At 39.0% G+C, this 23,171-nt stretch overlaps 3 long non-coding RNA genes across 7 annotated transcripts; all 3 read right to left on the bottom strand.

Moving 5' to 3' along the window:
• Positions 1-1,019: 1,019 nt before the first annotated feature.
• LOC307031470 lies at positions 1,020-5,067 on the bottom strand. 4 transcript variants are annotated; one of them, XR_013805975.1, is made up of 4 exons: positions 3,404-5,067; positions 2,953-3,013; positions 2,598-2,723; positions 1,020-2,397 (listed from the first exon to the last, which is right to left on the bottom strand). It is a non-coding gene; the product is annotated as an uncharacterized lncRNA (long non-coding RNA). The 4 variants fall into 4 exon arrangements; XR_013805976.1 differs by lacking the exon at positions 2,598-2,723; XR_013805977.1 differs by lacking the exon at positions 2,598-2,723 and having other exon boundaries at positions 2,953-3,008.
• Positions 5,068-5,195: 128 nt separating this feature from the next.
• On the bottom strand, positions 5,196-9,931 carry LOC307033972. 2 transcript variants are annotated; one of them, XR_013806735.1, is made up of 7 exons: positions 9,857-9,931; positions 9,367-9,411; positions 8,870-8,908; positions 8,492-8,634; positions 7,997-8,165; positions 7,608-7,703; positions 5,196-7,345 (listed from the first exon to the last, which is right to left on the bottom strand). It is a non-coding gene; the product is annotated as an uncharacterized lncRNA (long non-coding RNA). The 2 variants fall into 2 exon arrangements; XR_013806736.1 differs by having other exon boundaries at positions 9,367-9,408; positions 9,857-9,899.
• A 9,877-nt stretch (positions 9,932-19,808) lies between these two features.
• LOC307030926 lies at positions 19,809-22,768 on the bottom strand. Its single transcript, XR_013805827.1, has 3 exons — positions 22,637-22,768; positions 20,478-20,551; positions 19,809-20,028 (listed from the first exon to the last, which is right to left on the bottom strand). It is a non-coding gene; the product is annotated as an uncharacterized lncRNA (long non-coding RNA).
• Positions 22,769-23,171: the final 403 nt, after the last annotated feature.

Below are 23,171 nucleotides of genomic sequence, written 5' to 3'. Positions count from 1 at the left end.
TACATGTTAAGCTTCCCTATAGGCTTACCCAGCGCCATATAGATAGAAGAGTTACGACAGCGGAAGTCGAAAAACGGTTATCGTCACGTGGTTCATGCAGACAAGGATCGTTCCCCGGAAGTTCATTGCGGGCAATGTGAATGCATTGATAACAGGAGATAGAACTACGATTTTTGTTAATTATTAGTGAATAAAGGTTTTGATTTGCAATATTTATAAAACAAATCGATATGTGTATGTATTTACATCAATATGTTTTAAAAAATAAAATAGAATTTGCTAATATTAAGTGATAATATTAGGATTAGTGTGAACAACTAGTTTACATGTTAGGCTAACAGTGCCTTGGTTAAAGAGCCTGTTGCTGTTTATAGCTTTGAATTCTTTAAAACCAATATTATCTTCTTAAACCTGTATGGTAGTCAGGAGCATCACTTTCTAATGTTTAATATATTTAGAGGGAGGGGATCTAAAGGAATGCTTCAAAATTCAGATTAGATTCATTTCTACCATTTTCTTAAATTCATGTTAGTTTCAGTAATCCCATGGTAATTTAGGACACAAGTTATCTAAATGACTAATGTCATCTTTATGGCTTTCAGAAAGGACAGGAGACCGACAGGTGACTATCAAAGGACTAGCAGCAGCAGCAGCAGCAGCAGCAGCAGCATGATGATGATGTTAAATGTGTTGTTTTAGGAACATCCATTGCAAATACATGGAATTCAATAAACATTGAATAGCATATCATGCAGTTTGTCTGCATTTTTCCTCCGTGTTGTCCTGGTTTGCTGTGCTGCCTCCTAGTCGCCACCATGGTTTGCTGTGCTGCCTGGGGATGCTCAAATCGCTCCGAGAAAGGAGTACGAATGTACGGCTTCCCCACTGACACAGAGCGGAGGAAAAAATGGCTTGCTCAAGTCAGCAGGAGGAATTTCACGACCAACAGCAAAAAATATGTGAGGTTATTATATACAAACACTGCATTTGCACTTTTTCACAAAACGAAAACCACACCATTGGGAAAGCTTAATGTTTTGTTTAATACAAAAAAACAGGGAAAGGCTTGAAAAACACAGAGTTGAGACTCAGGGTGCAGGGTGAGGGTCTCAGTACAGGTATTCAGGCTCCATTGATTCCCCTGGTTCTTGTGCTGAAAGAGGGAGTAACAGACAGGAGAAAGGGTTATACAGATCTATATAGCACACCTATTGGATGGGAAATTGCCTTGGGGAGATAAGGTGTGGTCTTTGTTCCCAACTGAAGTTATGGAACTTTATTATTTGTGAGTTTAACAAAGTATGACAAATGGCATCAGTAACAGATGTGATATGAATTTCTATAAAGTTGTCTCACATTCTTGGTCATATTTTATATACAGTATGTAATGAGTATAACATGTCCAGTAAGTATAAAGTGTTTCCTAATACTGTGTATTCAACCACTATGGAATATGTATGTGGGCAGACAAAACTGAGTTGTTCTGTGTGTGAAGTAACCTCAAGTCACTCCGCAGGCACATTTTGATGCAGACCAGTTTGTCAAGACAAAAAAGGGCAAGACTAGGCTGAGAGCAGAGGCTATACCCACCATCTTCGTGCATCGCCCTGTGGTCAAAAAGGGAAGGGCCCCTGCACCACGATTCACCCCGGGACCTGTATCTACAACGCCCATAGCTCATGATCACAGCTATAGTTTGAAAGGTGACACAGGTATAATAAGTATGAACTCTTAGTAACAAAAGTCATATTTCTTATTTTTAAGTGGTATAATATTTTAAATGTTCGAAAATCTACAGTGCCATGTCTTCTACTTACATTAGTCTCAAAGATTGAGGGAAGAAGGGATGAGGAGACTGAGAGAAAGGAAAGTGAGGGTGAAGAAAGAGAGGACATGGCTAGTGAGGAGAGACAGGGAGGGTGGACACCACCCACTCAGCCAGCAGCCAGTCAGCATACGAGGGAACCAGCAGCCAGTCAGCATACGAGGGAACCAGCAGCCAGTCAGCATACGAGGGAACCAGCAGCCAGTCAGCATACGAGGGAACCAGCAGCCAGTCAGCATACGAGGGAACCAGCAGCCAGTCAAACAGATCTATTAAAAAAATTAAAGAGAAAATTAAAGAGCCAAGAAGGAATCACCAAAAAAGCAAAGTCTGCACTAAGAAAAATCAGGAAGGAAAATGCAGCTCTCAAGAAAACAATGAAAATTAGGGACAACAAATATAAGAAAACGTTTTAAAAAGACCAACTTAAGGCATTAGGCAGACTCACCACAAGGGGGATGAAATGGAGCAATGAGACAATTAAGAAGGCTTTAAAAATGTGCTTTGCGTGCGGACCAACGGGTTACAAAACTCTGCAGGAATTGCAGATTCCCCTTCCAGGATTAAGGACACTGCAAAGAAGGATGCAATGTGTTAAGTTTGAGCCTGGTGTGTAACAGCTAACATCAATGCCCCTCCACCCGTAACATCACTGCCCCTCCAACTGCCAACATCACTGCCCTCCACCTGCCAACATCACTGCCCTCCACCTGCCAGCACCCAGCCAGAGGAGCGTAAACAACAAAAACAAGCAAGGTGTCCCGTCATGTACCTGGAAGTTTGGGTTGGCAAAATGGAGTAAGAGAGGGACTTGAAAAACGTTGGTGGCTCTCTACTCATGTTGTTACAGTTGTCTTGGTTACAGCTCTCAAGTTTTTTTTTGTTGCCATTTCCACATCTTTAGAAAAGATGAAATAAATGAAGTGAAATCAACCTCTTCTCTGGAGAACAAACTTTGATTTCTCTATCTTGTGAGTTTGCAGTCTTGCAGTTTGCTCCTCCACCTGTAACATCACTGCCCCTCCACCTGCCATACAGTAGGTTACTAACAAGATTACTTATATAATACAGTGATAGAATACATGTTTAGTATACTTACTTATATAAAACAGTAGTATTAAACTTACCTTGTGTTTTCACTCTCACTTAAGTCCCTCTCCCTTTGCCATCAATCCAAAATCAGCTGGGCTGCAACATTATACAGACAGGTAATAATCAACATAATCACAAGGACACAATATGGCTCTGCTAAAAACACTCACTCTTACACGCACCAAAGTTATATTTATCTAATATTTAACTCCCTCCACCCCCGCATACAATCCCTTTTAGAAGACCCTCTTCTCTAATTCAACAACGTTGGACGAAATGACATTAAGAAAACGGAATTTACAATTAAAAGGCTGTTCAACGTGTGTTGCTAACTTGATCCGGAATCCTAGCTTTATCTGTTATCTGTAAACGTTCCCTAAATCTACTAATTTAGGGATAATCCACTGACATCCTTTAATACACATGTTAATTTGAATCAGATGTACTGATAATATCCGCAATATAAATCTTTAAACTTCTTCTTACCTTTAAAAGTCCGTCACGAACGGTCTATTATGCTGCAACTCTACAGCTCTGCTAGCCTTGGTGCTAACTTCCGGGGAACGATTGAGAGGCTCCACGATCCGCCATTGCTGTAAAAAAGTGGTCCATTGGAGTGAACGGAGATGACGTAACTCTCAGTCTATACGGCGCTGGGCTTACCCTACTTCATACAACAATGGGCTGCTCCCGTGTTATTGCCACAATAACTCTACACGTTGCAGAGACTTTTACCTGAGATTGTTTGGGAATAATCATATTTTATTGGATGCCAGTGTTATTGGAAAGGGGAAATCACAGGCAGCACCCTACATATCAATGCAGGTGCCTTGGTTGGCCACAATATCAGGCTAGTATTGTATATGGTATTGTGTTTTAAAGTGATCTTATCAAACTTAATGAAGATTGAATACGTTACATAAAACAGAAATTGCTTAAACACAATCAACAAGCAAAGTGCAATTTTTTGAAATATTTATGTTGCACAGTGGCTATTACTAACCCGATGCAAAGCAGTGTAATACTTATTCTAAAAATATACTTTTATCCAATCTGAAGCTCTACACTAACAAGCATACTTTTTCTATATTGAACAAATATCTTTCACTACATACTTTAAGTTTATGTACTTTCCAGTTTGGGCCAGAGTGAACTTTGGCGCTCGGAGTGACTATTTACAACCAACCCTAAGGCTCTTGACAAAATACGTTTGACTTGACTTGGATCTCTGGCCAATAACAACAATATTGAATAATTTATTGAAAATATTATCTTCTTTTTCTTGAGTAAGTTTGTGAAATTGTAACTTTTGCTTTGACTTGAACAATTTGGTTCGCCCAACAGCTTACCTGGTAGAACTTGCAGCCCATAGCCTGGTACTGTATACCTGGGTTTGAATCCAACCACGGGAAACTTTTACACACGTGATACCCTCTGTGTCATGTCTCGAAAGATCATTGTAAAGTTGTATTCTTTAAATTAGCTTTTGTCATGTCCCTTTGTCTTGTGCCTTCCTGTTTTATTTTGAAAAGTAATTCTCCCTCTCGTTTCAGGTCGCTGTGCTTCCCGCCCCTATGTGTCTCCTTGTGATTGTTTACCCCGCCCTGATTGTTTCCACCTGTGCCCCTTACCTCAAGCCTGATCCATGTTTGTTGTTTTGTTTCAGCTCCTTATGGTAGTATTTAGTTTTCCTCGAAAGAGAGATTTTTTGTTCTCTGTTTTGTTACTGTGAAATATCCAGTAAAGTACTTTATTTTTTAAACCATCTGAGTCTGAGTTGTGCATTTGGGTTCATGCCTCTGAGTTCACCCCTTGACACTCTGTTTCCCCCTTTCAAACGTTTCTCCATAAGGGCACTGGTGGTCACAATAGATCTAGTGTAATGTGTGTGCATATATTTATCGAGTCATGCACTGTAAAACCCGATTAGTTCGGAGTACTCAAAACTTTTGTGGAAACGGATAACCACCAAAGTTTTAAGTAAACTAACTTAAGACTATAGAGTAAATGATTGATCAAAAATTACAAGTTACTTAAACTTAAAACTTTAATTTTTATTTGTGTATTATTCAAGTATACTGTACTTATAAAGATTGTTTGACATATTTAAAAAATGTAATTTCTCCATAATGAATTAGTTTGATGCAAAAGTACTTAATTGCATGAATATTGAAATCAACAAATATATTTCTAGATAACTCAATATTTTCTTATTTATTTACAATAAAATAATAATAAGTACAAAATACTCAAAGAACTTCAACAACTTCTGTAGACTTTTTTATTTTGTATTTATTCAGTCTTAAATTGTTCATCCAATCAAAACATGAATTCTAAAACATGCAATTTCTTACTGCAACACTTTTTTTTTTTTTAAAGATCATCAAACTGTAAGTTACATTTCAAATTAAAATAATTAGAAATTAAAATACATTTTTCAAAAGGTACTTATTGTTCACAAAAAAGTAAAATTAATACAAATTAGTTATATTTTCTATTTGTAAAAAGAAACATTTCAAGGAGTTTTGCAAGTCGTTTGAGTATTTATTCCATATCCTTGATATCAGACGGCAGCTGCCTACAGTTGGCTCTTTGATTTCACTTGTTAGATATATGGTCACACTAGTTTGGCACTCTGCTTTACTAGTTGAATACACAATTATACTAGTCACTCTTTTTCAGCAACTAGTGGCACTTTTGTCCGACTAGTTACCACATAAGCCTTACTAGTGACGCCAGGAGCAGCACTAGTAGCACCAAAGTCCCAACTTGAGTTTTTGCAGTCCTGTTAACTTTTAGTGTCACTAGTACGGTCAGAGGGTCACTAGTTCATCAAAAAAGCTTACAAGTTGGGACTTTGGTGCTGCTCCCAGCGTCACTAGTAAGGCTTATGTCGTAACTAGTCAGACAAAAGTGCCACTAGCGGCTGAAAAAGAGTGACTAGTATAATGTGTTTTTCAACTAGTAAAGCAGAATGTCAAACTAGTGTGACCTGTATATCGAACAAGTGCAATCAAAGAGCCAGTTAGTTTAGATAATTGCTGTCTGATATCAAGGATATTAAATAAATACTTTAAATAGTTAAAGTTGTTAGAAATTCAAATCAATGTTTTGACGGCATAATTTAGTTTAAACATACCGTCAGTTTAAATGATGTTTTATACTGAAAAACCAGAAGTTCTCCCACACAACTGGTTGTCAAGCTTTTATTCTGAAAATCCTTCATCTCCGGTTAGCATTTAGCATGTGGCTAATATTCCATTTCCTATAGAGGTGAATTTAGTAGTGATATGACACAGAGCGTTGCACACCGAAACCTACTGATTTCAACACTACAACAATAGATGTCGAGATATTATTATTTCTGAATATTAAATGAAGGTACAGTTTATTTGAAAACGTTTTGTTTACAGACGTGGATAGCATGTGACAACATCCGGAACTACCGGAAATGATAACTGCTGTGAAGTATTTCCAGTATTTTTAAAGTATTGATTACAACGTTTAAAATGCAATAAATTAAAAGTAATGAAAGACAATATGAGGAGGAAAGGCGTGTTTAGTTATATATTGAATGTACAATGTCTGAATCCTCTGTTATGCGCAACAACGGACATTAAAGACGTGGAGGGCCGGCCCCCAGCAGCGCCAACCGGCCCACGGGGAGAAGCCAGAAGAGGATATTTAAGAGCTTTAAGTGTGTTTCTCGCTCTCTTTCCTTCGCTCTCGAGAGCCCGAGAACACAGCTGTTTTTCTCACTGAACAATATTCTGCTTGTAACATTACCGCGCCTTTTCTAATTAAAGTCCCCATTTGAACGTTCTCAGAGACTCCATTCTTCTCCTTACTTTTAAAGCTTCTCTCCTGGATGCGAGAATAACGAACAAAGCTATCAAAGTGCAAGCATGAACAACTGTAGGCACAGGGTTTCAGTGGTTTACCACCATCAAGGACCATCAGCACCTTCAGTGCAAACATGAACAACTGAGGTAGATTTAGACATATTCTACCAAATGTAAACATCATTCAACTGCTTTCAGCAACAAATTAACTGTGCAAAACAAACATTGGCATGTGCAAAGTTTCAACCTGTAACACTGCCTACTTTTTCAGAAACAGGTAATTTTTTCGATTGAGTAGGCAGGGTTTCAGTGGTTTACCATCATCAAGGCCCATCAGCACTTTCTGTATGAAAGTGAAAGTGTTGATGAGTTTCTTGGGGTCGTCCAAATGTAACACGTACATCAAGCCAAACAACAATGCAAAGGAATCCGCCATCCTGGGGATATTGCTGATGACGAAATCACCTTCCACCAGAATAGCAGTACTTGCCGGACCGAGATCAACTTGACTTGGAGTGCCCTCGGTGACCATGCTGACAATATCTACCGGTGTGTTGGTGATGTCTGGCCGGTCCACCTCCTCTACCTGGAAATGCATAGATTCCAACAGTAAGGTTGACTTGAGGTAACTAAACAATCTCATTCACATATTCCTCAACAGGTAAGTATATAGGAAGGTATTTAAAAAATGTGTTTCGGTGAACCTTTCTTTTAAATATCTGAAAATATTTTTGATTGCTCCCGTCTGTTTGTTTTTTTTAAACTGGAAGGGTAAAATAGCTAAACAGTTTCTTACGAGCACACATTCTGACCTCACTAGCAGTACTTTGGGTGCACTAAATACTTACGCTCCAAGACTTGAAGAATTGTGGGTCCTCCTCACGCAGGTATAATGGAAGGGCTCGAATGGGTGAATTGCGTTTCATGTGGACATCCTGTACTTCCTGGAAAGACAGGCAAAAACTAGCATAATTAAGGCAATGGCTTTTTAAATTAATGTATACATATTTATTTGTGATGGTTGTCAAATTCAATTAATAATTTTGAATATTTGTTTTCCCCCTAAAATACAATCCAGTATATTTTACAATATCTGTTTATTATTTGTGAATTTGAATGAATGTGGTTTTGTTTAAAAGTAAATAAGCATTGATACTATGGTGTGTTCCAATCAAGTATTTTAGCCTCGGCTGTCATTGGAAAAACTTGATTTGGACCAAACTTCTATTAAACTCACCCGAGATCACAAATCCTTAGGATTTCACGCAGGGCCTCAGATACCTTGCCAGTGCGTGCCGCCTTCTGCATGTACAAGGCAATCAGTCGCAGGGTGTGTCCGTCTACTTCAGAAAATAACTGGTGTTCCGTAGGTTGACGTTTGTGATTCGCTGAAACTCGGCACAAACCTACAGGAACACACAAATGTATAAAGATCATTAATGGATATGCAACTGTACAATTATTAGTGATTCAACCTGTTTTGTTGTTTCCGTAAAAATATATTGCAACATGATCATATTCAAAGTATTCATTTAATTTGTATTATTATTTATATTATAAAATACATATTGTTTTATAATATATTAACATTCAACAACAACCCTGTTCCATTGTGTGCAAAGTAGGCAGTTTTTGCAAGCAAAATTGGGAAACGGTGTGCAGACTATGAGAAAGATGTGACAAGGGACAGAAAAGAGAAAGATTAAAACGTCTGAGAGCGTCTGTGTTTTACCTGTGATTCCTTCCGGAGAGCCGGCCATTTCTCTAAAAAGTCCCCGACCAAGGGATTTTCCTGAACGATCTCCTGGCGACGAAGGGCAAAAGTCGTCTGAGCTTTTCTATCAAGATGAGGTTCTTCTCACTTTTCTCAACTTCCTGCAATGATAAATGATCGAAATGTAAAAAAATGCAAGAGTCAGAGACACATGGCAAAGGGCTAGCTCTTGAGTACTGGCTATGCTTCAAACGATAGTGCCTAAATAACTGAGCCCGGGTGTCTGACGAGACAGCACACAATTAGCACTTCCACGCCATTGAACCTTGTCAACCATGCAACTTCAACAAAGCATGATGATCGGATCTGTAGAAAGGCCAGTTCTGTTCAAGTTACCTTGAATCTTGAGTCTCACTGCTATGCACCAGCTTCACCCTACGACAAAAAGAAATGTGCAGAGTTTTAATACATGTTTGCAGTTTTCATTAGCTTACTGTCATTAGCAAACATGCCTGTGTGTAAGCCTCAACGTAATTGTGCAAAACAGCTCTAGCTAGCCACTAGCTTAATTCAGGAATAACATCACATTTACCAGATAACAGCGGATAAAATTAAGCACCAGCAACACACTTATAAACAGTAGGGCTGCCGTTCACTGATAGGAGTTACTAGCTAAAGTTAACATGCTGCAGCTCTGACATTAACGTCTTTATACTCCATTGAACCATTTCAACCATGCAACTTCAACAAAGCATGATGATCGGATTACTGTAGAAAAAGCCAGTTCTGTTCAATGTTCTGAATACCTAATTAAATAAATAAAGTTACTGGAAAAAAGTTCAAAATTAATTAAATGAAAAAACAGAACACAGTATGGGATAGCAATAAGTTACCTTGAATATTGATGAGTCTCACTTCTATGCACCAGCTTCACCCTACTGCAAAAATAAATGTGCAGAGTTTTAATACAAGCTTGCAGTTTTCATTAGCTTACTGTCACTAGCATCAACGTAATTGTGAAAAACAGCTCTAGTTAGCCACTTGCTTAATTCAGGAATATTCAGCAATGACATCACATTTACCAGATAATGGCGTTAATAAGCACCAGTAAGAAACACACTTTTAAACAGTAGGGCTGCCGTTGACTAATAGGAGTTTCTAGCTAAAGTTAACATACTGCTGCTGTAACGTTAATGTTCTTACAGTACTTAACCGGCAGTCCGACATTAAAAAAATAGCGCGAAGCAGCCGGTAACTGCGGCGCTGTGCACGTAACTCTGAATTTAACAATGGGGTCTAACGATCACATATGATCATCGGGTGGTATATCCTTACAATATTATAACAAGAAAAACAGTTTTAACGACTTATTTTGGTACTTACAAGTTAAACGATGTGTTGAATCCCTTCGCTTGCAAGAGCCGCCATGTTGGATGGATTTTTCTCGATTCGTCGCAACGTCATGACGCAATGATGTCAGACGCTGCGTGACTGTTCACTCAGAAGTTTTAATTCAAATGTGAATATTAACTCATTCACTGATCCACATAAAATTAAACAGCACTTTTCGTAAAAAGAACGTATAAGTTTATTGTTCGGTTGACTTGATATTTGGTTTGGATTGCAGTAACCATAATACTTATGAGTTAGTAGTACTGTTGGGGTTTACAGTGTGCATCAGGTCGTCCTTTTAGTTTTCTTCCTCCTTTCTAGTTCTTATTCTTGACACCCTCCATCTTTCAATATGTGGTTTGGTCCCTGTATGTCTCCAATAAAAATATGTTCACTATAAGAGAAGGTACTTAGCAGTTTTTTTCACAGTGATTTCCCTGTAAAGCTTGAAAAAGAAAAACAGAACTTCTGTTAGGGATTTGGATCACTAACATGAGTATGAGGGTTTCAGCGCTCTTTGCCCTATTTGCACAGTGAAAATATATTTCCAGGTCATCTTAGGATAAAAGGCACTGAATAAAGACTTTCTCATGCTTTTAAAACAGCCGGTTTCTGAAGTATCTTTGGTTCCTCAGATATTGCTCAGCACTGGCCATTCATGTCTTTATGACCTCCGACTTCTCAACTTGGACCCTGTTCAGCTGCCTAAGGACTTCCTGCTCCTGTGTGTTTCATGTGCTGGATTGGCAGAATCACATTTCCCCAGTGTCAGCTGAAGAACAACCACAGTATTGTTATTCATCGCTTCAGAGGTCCAGCTGATCCGCACAAGAGCGGTCTGTCACTCTGTGGTCCAACCCTGGGGGGGTTCAATCAATGATTGGTTTTGGAAATCATTTGGTGCAGTATGAAAGAGATTCATTTGTATAATGTGGTGGTTTTGTCAAACCCTGTGCTGCTTTATCAACATACTTCAGAAATAGTGCAAAAATATATTTCAACCAAATACTTTTAAGCTCTCTTAAGTCTTAAGAAGACCTCTAGTCATTTGTAATACCTGTGGAGGTTCTCTGTGATCTTAATCTATCTTCTGTGAATGTGCCACAAAGTGTCTAGTCATGATAATAGTAGTCCTGTGAGTCGGTATTTGTGATTTAGCTTATTTGTCTGCCTATTTTCTGGTAGAGAATTCTTAATTGGCTGGAACGGCAATATAAAAAAAAAAGAGGGTACCTGGATCCTTTTTATCAATATTGCAGTAATAAAGGGTGGGATGATCGCAACTGGTGTTTCAAGTCTAAGGTATGTACCGATGCACACACAGCACCCATAGACATACAATTGGAGAGATGTTCCGAGTGAGTCGACTACCCGGACGCCAGGCAAAATCTGTGTTCTAAAACCATCGAAGAAGTCAACCAAACAGAACTTTACTAATCTCAGCTAAACATGAACTGCGTCCATCTGAACAGTATAAACTGACCCTAATAAGACGTGCTTTGAATTCATACCAACATGAACTAATAATTGGCCATGAGGACATGTAAGAGGGCCAACTGAGGTATCTCTACGCTCTGGAGTGTAAGGAATAAATCAACACAGCCTGATTGACCTTACAGAAGCAGGTCACGTCACTCCACTGCAACAGCAGGAGGTGTGGTGGGGAATACGAAATACACACACACACACACACACACACACACACACACACACACACACACACACACACACACACACACACACACACACACACACACCAGCCCTAGTGTCCAATCATCTGCCAAGAAGTACGCTCCTTTCTGTTGAGACGCCATCCCAGAATGGTCAATAGCTGCCACACTGTAATGGATTAGACTACATGTGGTTGGGGTCAGATTATCCCACCTTAAATCCTTCAATCATCAGAGACATTTTCAACGTTTGTAAGACGTATCCCAGATGCCACTGATCTTAATAAATGGAGTTGGGATTTTCTTCCTCCCACAAAGTATTTTCTTCCTCCCACAAAGTCTTTATCAGAAAGCAGTTTACGTTGCCTGTGTCTAATTTATCATAAAGGTCAGCTTCTGTTTCTGTGGCAATTTTTTCCAGAAAGGGCAGACACAAACCTTATTATAGTGCTGTCCTGTTTGCAAACAACCGAGACTAATAGGGTATTCACTGCATCCAATTTCCTCGCGAGATTAGTATGGGCTTAGATATGTCTGTTAATTATTTGTGTGAACATAAAAATAATGTGTGTAAATACAGAGCTCTCAAGCATTTCACTCCATTCACACGCTCACACGCCACACCTTGTATTTCACACGCAGAGATTTCTTTCCAGGGTAGGGACCGCCCACCAAGTTGCGCCGCAATTTTGTAAACAAACTAGGCTTGTTTGAGACACGTGCACTCCACTAGCATCCCCCCCCCGTTGACATTCGCGATACAGTGGGCTTCATACTCCACTAGCACCCCCCCCCCGTTGACATTCGCGATACAGAGGGCGTCATACTCCACTAGCAGCCCCCCCCGCCCCCCGTTGAAATTCGCAGTACAGAGGGCTTCATTTCATGGGAACTTTGAGGGGAGCCAGAAGAAGATTTGCTAACTCACAAATACATTTGCAAATGTAAAACGGATCTGCAAATACGTAAAATATTTTTACAAATAAAAAAAAAAGATCTTTGAATATCTCTTTAACATTTACAACTTTCGATCAGGCATTTGTGAATCCATTTTGTATTTGTCGACCAAAAATGCACTTGTGGATCTCAAATCTCTGCTCGTGGATCGTCTCATTACCGAAAACGTTTCCATCCATCTATCTATCTATCGGTAGGTAGGTAGGTAGGTAGGTAGGTAGATATAGATAGAGAGATAGATAGATAGATAGATAGATAGATAGATAGATAGATAGATAGATAGATAGATAGATAGATAGATAGATAGATAGATAGATAGATAGATAGATGGATGGATAGATACTTCATTTATCTCAAATTGTGAAATGTGTGGAAACAAGTATAACATTAATAAAAGCAATAGACAGGAATATATGCACAGTAGAAAGGACACGATGAATATTATAACATTTAATGTAGCCTTACTATGAAAGCTGAGCTAATACGGGGCTTTTCTACAGATTACCTTACCACTGCACTGGTAAGGTAAAACTAGGCCGATTAATAAGATGTGAAGTGCTTTGTAACTTTGACCCACTTGACTGAATACACAAAAAACAATGAAGAAAGAGTTATCTCTGGGCTGCTTCGCTGCCAGCTGCTCAGCCGGAAGTGGCGTAGCCTCTACTTCAGCCGCGGCGCCAGGATTTCAATTTTGGGTGGGCCAATGTAATTTCGGCTGGGCCTGTTCTAATAGATGTTTCTCGTTAACAAAAATAAAATAAAAACAAATTCCTGCATATCATTGTAGGCAACTGTGGAATGCATATTTCCTATAATAAAGACACTTTTTCTAAACCCTTCTCTTTTAAACATTTTCACTTATAGGCTTAAATATTATTTAAATAGTGAAGCGGCACGGCACGCCGCAATGAGTGAAATTAAATGTTATACTGCATTTTGTTTTGGTTCACAATACATTGATACATTTAGAAACGAAGAGCATACAACGGCAGAATATTGAATAATGAGTGAGCACCTGATGTAGGGCCTATGTCTGTGTGGTTAGACCGCAGCCTGCTGTCCTTTTTAGCGGATCTAGCAAAGTCAGCGGCCTGTGCGTAAATGGCACTGGTTCTCTGAAGCGGGACTTTTCAGAGGCTGCAGAGATTTGATGAGCTGAAGCCTGAATGTACATTTCATACTAAAGCAGCTGGCAGCAGATATTGTTGCTTCACACTCATAAGCTTTGCTGATTTGGGCTGGAGAATGCCTGCCGCGTCAGGGTGCGCTCTGGTAGTTGCAAATGGCACGACATGTTAGCTCTACGTTTCTTAATCATTTTTCTAGATATTTAGTCTCAATATAAAATGCATTTGTGCAGCAGATATAACATTAGAAAACTGCAGCCTGGTAAAACGAGGGAGAAAAGACGATCCTTTCATCTTTCACCTGTGTGTGCTCATACAACATGGCCATTGGTAACTATAATATATTATAACAATGTTGAGTATTAAATAGGAGAAAGTCTTTCCAGTTTTACGAAAACAAATGTTAAGGCTGTGCAAAGGTTTAGTTTAACATTTATAACATTTCTGAACAAAAACATCCACAGTAAACAGCTAATGTAGCAAGGAATACAATAGAAAAACATTAATATATATAAATATATAAAACAAATCACTGTCAGGTTGGTTCACACACTGCTTCATGACAGCTATTTAAAAAGTAAATGCAAATAAATTAAATGTATTTCAGTAAATTATTCTAGTTATACCTTAAAGGCATAGCCTACTGTATATTATTCCGCAGGCACTAAGAAAATGCTGATATTGTATGTAGGCAGGTTTATGTTTCTCATCGATCATTTTTACATAAAAGGCAAACCCACTAAATACAGTGCAACTTGGCACAATTGTAGCCTATGTCTTTTAATGAAATCAGACTCAATATACACATAAAATACAAAACACAACTTATTTTGATTATTACAACTGTTCAGTAGCACAAGGAACTCACTGTAAAAATAGTTTAGTCAACTTTTGCATTTTTTTTTGTTGGTGAAACTTACTTTTTTTTGTTTTCCTCTACTCAAGAATGTGTTACTTTGCTAACACTTAAAAAATAGGTGTCAAGTGGTTCCAAGCAATTTTAAGAGTTTAGTCAACTTTTGCATTAGTTTTGAGTTGGTGAAATTTCCTTTTTTTTGTTTTCCTCTAGTCAAGAACGTGTTACTTTGCTAAGACTTAAAAAATATGTGTAAAGTGGTTCCAAGCAATTGCACGGAGTTGGGTAAACTCACTAACGCGATTTTTTTTTTCAGGTGAAAAGATTTGAGCCTTCAATTAAAAGCCAAGATATGAAGTGTAACCAATGCAAATAACAATCTGCTAAGAACCACATAAGAAAAGAATAAATAAAGTAAATTATAAAACACAATTGAGTTGCAGGAACCTACAGATGTAGCGATTCATTTCAGACAGTTTGAAACGCGAGGGCCGTGATTGGTACGTGATCTGCCCTCGCTCAAGGGAAAACCTCCAGCTTGACTTGAGACTGCAATGGATCATTGATCCACCAGGGGATGCAGTGGGGTTCCACACTGGAGCTCATATGAAATAAAGTCAGATACAAGTACGCTGGATGTACAGCGGAACTTTGTTGAGATCCATATGTCACGGATATCATACTCTGTGCTAAATAAGAGACATGTAATCATTTACAAAACATCACCATATTGTTATTTAACAAAATAATGTTGTTTAGTCGAAAAAAACGAACGGGAGGAAATGCAGCCCGGCTCTCGAATTTTAATCCTAATTTAATAATCATCTTCACCACGATCATTTATGTTTATGTTCGCCGAATTGACAAGAAATCACTGACACATATGAATATACTGTATTCAACTTCATTAAAACGTTATTAACGTGCCTAAACTCAGTAATTCATTAAAAATATTTATATTTTAATGGAGCCTTGTCGGCAGATCAGGATCCCAACGCGCAGCGGAGGGATCTTGGTCTGCGTGACGGGTGTTACTTTTCCAATAAGGAAGAAGTCGCTGCAAATTATCCCGCTTATTACATGGCCACATTCTCAACAAAGTAACGACATGACTCCCAATATTAATTTAAATGCGTTTATGGATTTAGAAAATGTTTTTATTGATTTAAAAAATAGTTGTATTGATTTAAATTGACATGCATCCGCTAAGAAAAATAGTCCGTTGTTACCGTTTTTTAAACAGTGTGAATGAAACGGCAGCTCTCTCCCCCCTCCCCCCCTGATCTTTCTTCTCCAGCAGCTAAATTAACTGTAGGTTACTCTGAGTGACCATAGACTGTATGTGACAAGCTTACAGTTAGTGACGTAACAACACCATAAAAGCTGGTGGGTTGAAAGCAATACGGGAGGTAAAAATAACTAGAATAATTGTGATTTTTTTGAATGCAGGACTTTTACTGTAACAGAGTATTCCTACACTCTGGGACTATTACTTTTACTCAAGTACAAGATCTGAGTACTTTTACTTTTACTCTAGTACAAGATCTGATTACTTCTACTTTTACTCAAGTACAAGACCTGAGTGCTTCTACTTTTACTCAAGTACAATATATATATATACTTATACCACCTCTGTTTATAGCCTATGAAAAAAACTATTAGAAATAGAGGGCTAAAGCTAACGTTAGCAGATAGTGACAATGTAGGCTATGCTAGCTAGCTAGCTCAACGATTCCTTAAATAATATTGCCACAGAAAAACTTTTCAGTTCACATCACGCTCTGCCGCTCCGACAGGGAGCTCTGCTCTGAACACCTGAGCGGCCCGTTCTGCACCAGCGGTCCAGTCTGTGCCACAGTGACTCCGGACGCGCAGTTAATATTAACGAACGCACCCGTAGGTAATGTAGCTGCTGAAGCTAGACCATCATCTCGGAGCATCAGAGCCTTATTATACATCCATGAGAGCAGAGCCGACAGGCAGGAAGACTCGAGCACACAGCTCGCACTTCATTATAATATATAAAAAAAGAACACCATGCGTGTCATGATGGCACATAACAGCTCACGGCCGCAGATCACTCCGGGTCCCAGACCCCCCCATACCCCAACAATGTTTTTATTGCAGATCTACATGAATCACACAAACTACCTATTTTGGATTCAAAACGGCGAATTTCGCCGAAAGGTGACAAGTTTGCACATAACATCTGAAACGATGTAACAACATAATACACTTGTGGGGATGCAGCTTGGGACGTGAGGAGTGAGGAAGACGGCTTTGAGAGTTTGTGCACCAGTCTGCCTTGATCTATGAATTCATGTCCGTGACACTCACTGCTGCCCACAGCTGTTTTATAGAAGGAAAACCTCCTTCACTTCATGAAAGTGTTTTAACCACACACACCTCTATACACACACACACACACACACACACACACACACACACACACACACACACACACACACACACACACACACACACACACACACACACACACACACACACACACACACACACACACACACACACACACACACACACACACACACACACACACACACACACACAATTGACATGAAATCACTGACAAATATGAATATACTGTATTCAACTTCATTAAAACGTTATTAACGTGCCTAAACTCAGTAATTCACTAAAAATATTTATATTTTAATGGGGCCTCGTCGGCAGATCAGGATCCCAAAGCGTAGCGGAGGGATCTTGATCTTGAAAAATAGTCCGTTGTTACCGTTTTTTAAACAGTCTGAATGAAACGGCAGCTCTCAGCTGTGTATTTACACAACTAATGGCCCATCAATCACAGCTCTCTCCCCCCCTCCCCCCCTGATATTTTTTCTCCAGCAGCTAAATTAACTGTAGGTTACTCTGAGTGACAAGCTTACAGTATACACAACACTGTCATTGCAAGTGACCCTCAGTTAGTTGACTTTTATGTTCAACTGCTAAATTCGTTACTGATAAAAAAGGGCTTCTACTGTACCTAATTACCTTAACACTAGAACCGCCAGAGGTTTTTGTATAGGCCTACCTTAACCCGACAATTCCCGCTATTAGAATGCAATTTTTAACAACATAGGGTGCTACATAACACACTTTCAGGAAAAGTCACGGACTGGGAGACTTTAATATTTTATTGAAAAAAAGTTACATTGCACACACACAACACACATCACACAAATTGACCCAATTGGCGGTTCTAGTGTTAAATAAACTCACTAATTAATGAAACCAGTTCAATACGCATTATTCTTATTCTTATCATTCTTTATGAGCCCAGAAATAGTCTTAAAATCAGATTTGTTTTTTAAATGAAATCTGACGGCAGGCAGTTAGCTCTGATCACCTATGATAAATGCGCCACACCTAATCGCTGGCCATTCAGCCACAGAGGTCCGTCTATACCAGGGGTTTTCAAAATGTGGGTAAGTGAGCCTCCCCTCAGAGAACATAAGAACAGCCACGCCCCCCCTCCCAATTATTATTGCTGTTATTATTATTATTATTATTATTATTATTGCTGTTGTTGCTATAATGCAGGGGTATTCAATTGCATTTCAAAAAGGTCCAGTAAGAGAAAATGTAATTAAATGCTCTGTTTTCGTTGTCTACCTTCCGCCATTTGAAATTACTCCGACTGTTTCTCTCCTCTTGTCGTGTCTCTCTGTGTGTGTTTGAATCTATCGTGCTGACTGCACCGATTTGATTGGCTGAGTAGTGTCACCTCCTTAAAACATTAAACAATAACTTTTTTAAACCTTTTTATTTTTATGTTTTAAACATATTGTATAAAACTCCCCCATTACTTGGACTATTCCTTGCACCCCTCTAGAATAAGCCCGAATGGTCTCAACCATATTGCATCAGTAACGTGCACTTGTTATTATAACAAGATCGCAAGGACGCTGGTAGCGATCGAAAAACTGAGTGTTGTTCAGTTTGTGTGTTGTGGAACATGCGTGCATGAAAATATACCACACACCCAATTACAATTGCATGTTCAATTCACTACCCTGGAAGTTAATACAGTTGTTAAAGTTGGAACAGCCTGTGGACAGCCGTTCTTCCTTGCATGTCAGTCGCCGACACCTTCTTACAGAGGACAGGCACATCTAGCTGCAGCACGACCCGTATATTTCCGCACGCCGTGTTCTCAAGATTTTTTTTTTTTTAACATTTTCAACATGGTGGATAAATCCTTATATGCTCCCGGTAACACACTGAACGTCAACTTTGCCTCCTTATTACACTCACCCCTACTTTAGTGGGAACAATGAGTCTGCGTCTTTGATGCACAGAGGAATAAACCCAGATCATACTCTGGCTGCAGCCTTTACCGGTACTTGCTTTTGATCAAAGTCAATGCGGAAAACCTGCACTCACACAGGTAGGTGGAGGTGAAGTGAATGAGCACTTTTACAGCCTTTTTGGCGAGGTGGGGGAACTCGGTCTCCACAGACAGCCACAAGTGGGCAAGTGTCACTTTACTCGTCTTTTTCTCGTTTTTTTTTGTCTCACGCTGCGCCTCCCCTGAAGCTCTCTGGCACCCCCCAGGGGAGGCGCACCTCACACTTTGAAAACCGCTGGTCTATACCAATCAAGCTGTAGACGGTGTGAAAGCACCTATTGTTTTAAATAATGGTCGGAATGTGACCTGTGAGCCTTCTGAATTACCGTGGGACAGCACATTCTAAACTAAAATGTTCAATCCATAAAGTAACATCTTATCTTAATAATATCTTCATATTAATAATAATAAATCATACAGTATGTGTCCGAAAGGGAGCAGGAGGAAGCAAACACAAATATCTACAAAAAATATACTGCATATTAAAGCAAACGATTGTAAAGGTAAAAGTATGAGCATAACAAATAAAGAAGTGTAATGTAAACATTTACATTATTATTATGATTATTTAATATATAAAGACTATATTATTGAATTACAAGATTAGATATACTTTAGTTGATCTAAAATATTGATGTGTTCAAATGCTCTTCAAAACACAACTGAAAGTCCATGAAATTTGTCTTTCTGTATTTGTGAATGAAGCGCCATCTCCTGGTTAAAACCTGAAATTGAAAATCTGGCAACGCCCTCTTGGAAAATAGTGGGAGGGCTTAACATTCCTCTATACTGGTTTTAGGCAGGTCGTAGGCAGGAAGCTGTAAGCTGGAGTCTGAAATTAAGTGCTACATCTGTATATACGACAAACTTCCTGATCTCAATCCAACCCTTTAAATATTTGATAGCATTAAACATTGCAGATTAAACAAATACATGTAAAAAAGGGAACGTTATAGACATGTTAATACATTTTATTAAAATGTTATTATTTCAAAAGAGTTTTCATAAAACAGTAACAAGTTTGTTTAAAAGCACAACACATTAACATACATGGAGACACATGGTTATTAATTGATGGTTATAACTGCATCTGGCTCGTGGGCAACGTATCACTTCATGCTGTGCATCACGAGCCTCTGTTGCACTTCGACCTCTGCTGTTCCATGGATACAAACTAAACACTAAATTGAGTAGAAATCAGGACACACCATGTGTTTTCCTCAGCAACAAAAATCAAATCCGTCTTGAAAACATAATGAGACAGTGTACATTAGCTGTTAACAGACGGAAACAGATGTGCTATTCACATGCATTAAAAGGGGTTCAAGCCATCAAAAAAAGGCTGGTTTGCACGAAAATGAACCACATAGTCATGATATTGATATAGTTCATAAAATGTCCAACTACTTATTTTTAACCCCACCTCATGCTCAGAGATGATGGTTCCATGATGGAGTCGATAATGTTTTAAAATATTACATTGAGTGGTGACATTTTACATCTCCATCCCATCTGTGATTATAGAAATGGGTACGTGTACCTGATGCTCATTATATTAGAACGTAAACATAACACGTCTTGAATTAACCTCTCTAACAACAACTTTAGTCTGACACACTCAAGGGTTTACCTAATGTGAACCTGAAGTCGATAGCAGGAGGCGAAATGTCTTCAATGTCTTTCAAGAGGGGGTGTGACTGTTTTCTGGTGAGGCAAATAAAAGAACAAAAGTTACATGATGAAAATATAACAATCGTTTCAGTAGAATTCATTAAAACATCTTTAATTCAGTATAATTTAAAACGGTATTGTATTTATATACATTTATAAGGATGGCATTTATTAAGGATGGTATTGTTAGATACCAGTACAATTCCATGATTCTCTACACAGCAGATCCTAATTACTTCAATATACACTCCTTTATCTCGTTTGCATACTGTCTAATATCTACTTTATGTTGTGGTAAAACATCTCCTTAATACAACTGTATTTATTGATATTTCTCGCTAAAGACTGCAATTTACTGTACTACATTGAACACATCTTGCTGACTTTATAAATGCATCCTTGCCCAATACAGACTTTTACTGAATTGCGCCTGAATGCACCTTAACGGAAGTCACCTCCGTCACTGGCCGTTTCTCAATGTTGAGTATACCTGCTGCAGAGCCACTAGTTCAAGTATACGACGTCATCGAGTGGCACCGAATGCTGGGCATTTAACATGCATTTTAACAGTCCTTCGGCGCCACTCGATGACGTAGTATACTTGAAATAGTGGCTCTGCAGCAGGTATACTCGACATTGAGAAACGGCCATAGTCTACTGAGAGCTAACGTAAACTCTCCTGCAGATTCCAACATGGATTTGCGTCTATACTACTAGGGCATTGCGTTCCAAGAATGCAGGGTTGTTGGTTGTTCGTAGAGTCTCTAAAAGTACAATGGGAGCCAGAGACTTTTCTTATCAAGCTCCACATTTGTGGAATCAGCTTCCAGTTTGTGTTAGGGCGGCAGACACCCTACCCGTTTTTAAGAGTGTGCTTAAGACCTTCCTTTTTGATAAAGCTTATAGTTAGGGCTGATTAGATTCAGCCCCTAGTTTTGCTGATATAGGCTTAGTTTGTCGGGGGACATCTTACTTCTTCCTTCTCTCTGTCTATACCTGTGTACTCTCATGTTCCGATTAACCCAGCTTCCCCAAATTTCTTTCTTTTTGGTGTCTATATACGCCGGGATCCGGAGTCATGGATGATCCTGTTGCTGTGGTCCGGAGTCCTGGATCACGAGCCCTGGATCTTGAGTCGTGGCTGTGCCTATTGCTGTGGTCCTGGATCATAAGTCCTGGATGGATATCCTCATGGATTAATCTTCCTGGTATACACACATGCATTTCCAAGCATTTGGACTATGTTGCAAATGTATTATCTTTTCAATTTACACACGGCATCTATTGCACGTCTGTCCGTCCTGGGAGAGGGATCCCTCCTCTGTTGCTCTCCCTGAGGTTTCTCCCATTTTTCCCTTTAAACTGTGAGTTTTCTCCGGAAGTTTTTCCTTGTACGATGTGAGGGTCTAAGGACAGCGGGTGTCGTATTGTCATACTGATATTCTGTACAAACTGTGAAGTCCACTGAGACAAATGTAACATTTGTGATATTGGGCTATATAAATAAACATTGATTGATTGATCTATAGCGTTGCATAAGCATGAAAAACATAGTTTGCACTTAATTTTGTATAATAACAACTTGATGCTGTAACTGCAGACTATGAGTTTAAATTGGGTACACATCTAAGATTGTAGAAAGACAATTCATTGCTCACAGTAAAACAAACGGCGAAATACATACAAAGGAATTAATATCAAATAGGTGCATTAGTAACTTACCTCTACATAACTGCTGGGTTTTAAAGTAATAGGGAATAGTTTTGAACGGAGGTATTTTACCGCACAACATGCACGGCGGCAGAACCTCTGAGCCCCGCGGCCGCATCACGGCGCCCAGCCAACGCTTAGAGCGGCACAGGGGAACAGTTTGCGGAGTTGATTCTTAATACGTAGGCCTACTCTTAACTTAACCACTTTTAACAGAATTGCGTCGGTAAGCACACGGTAAAAATAGACTACATGAGCACGACAGGGCTGAGTCTAACTTTAACAGCAGTAATGGCGCTGGCATGCATTCAAATGTTGATGTTCTGATCAAAACAGTGAATACAAGAAAAGTAAATAACACTTGCTAGCAAAAAAAGCAGTAATTAATAACTCAGGTGGCATGCTTACTTGTTTTATGTGTTATGGTTTGAAGAGGATCCAACGCAAACACGTGTCCAACTGCTGAAGAATTGCTGCTAAGAGGACCAGGAAGTCTCACACCGCGGTATTCTCGTTTGAGGGTGTGTCATGACCGTGGCGTTGACACAAGCACTTTCATATGAAGTTTTACAAAAAGTATTTATAAGAAAGTTCAGAAAATGTGATATTCATTTACAAATTAATGAGTTCTTAAAACATGTTCTCATTGTTGCTTAAGTGTTACTTATTTAAACGCACATTGAAAAAAAAAAAATTTAGGGCAAGTAAATTACATAAGTTTTGTTGACTTCACGATCGGAGCTGTTTTTACAGTGAACTCTGTGAACTGGGTTACATGCGCGCAACAAATGTACATTACATTTGAATAAGGGCATTTCTCTAATAGGAGGGCAAAAGGGCAGGTGCTGAAGCCCCGTTGGGGTCTATTTGTGCACGTGCCTGCATGTCTCAACTCTCTGCTTAGTCTCTACAGGAGTATACGGCGGGGTTTGCTTTTAAATAT

The sequence above is a fragment of the Notothenia rossii genome (assembly GCF_949606895.1).
Source record: "Notothenia rossii genome assembly, chromosome: 3".
Taxonomy (NCBI): domain Eukaryota; kingdom Metazoa; phylum Chordata; class Actinopteri; order Perciformes; family Nototheniidae; genus Notothenia; species Notothenia rossii.
Note: the sequence above shows the minus strand (reverse complement) of the source record. Positions and strands in the feature narration are given on the sequence as shown.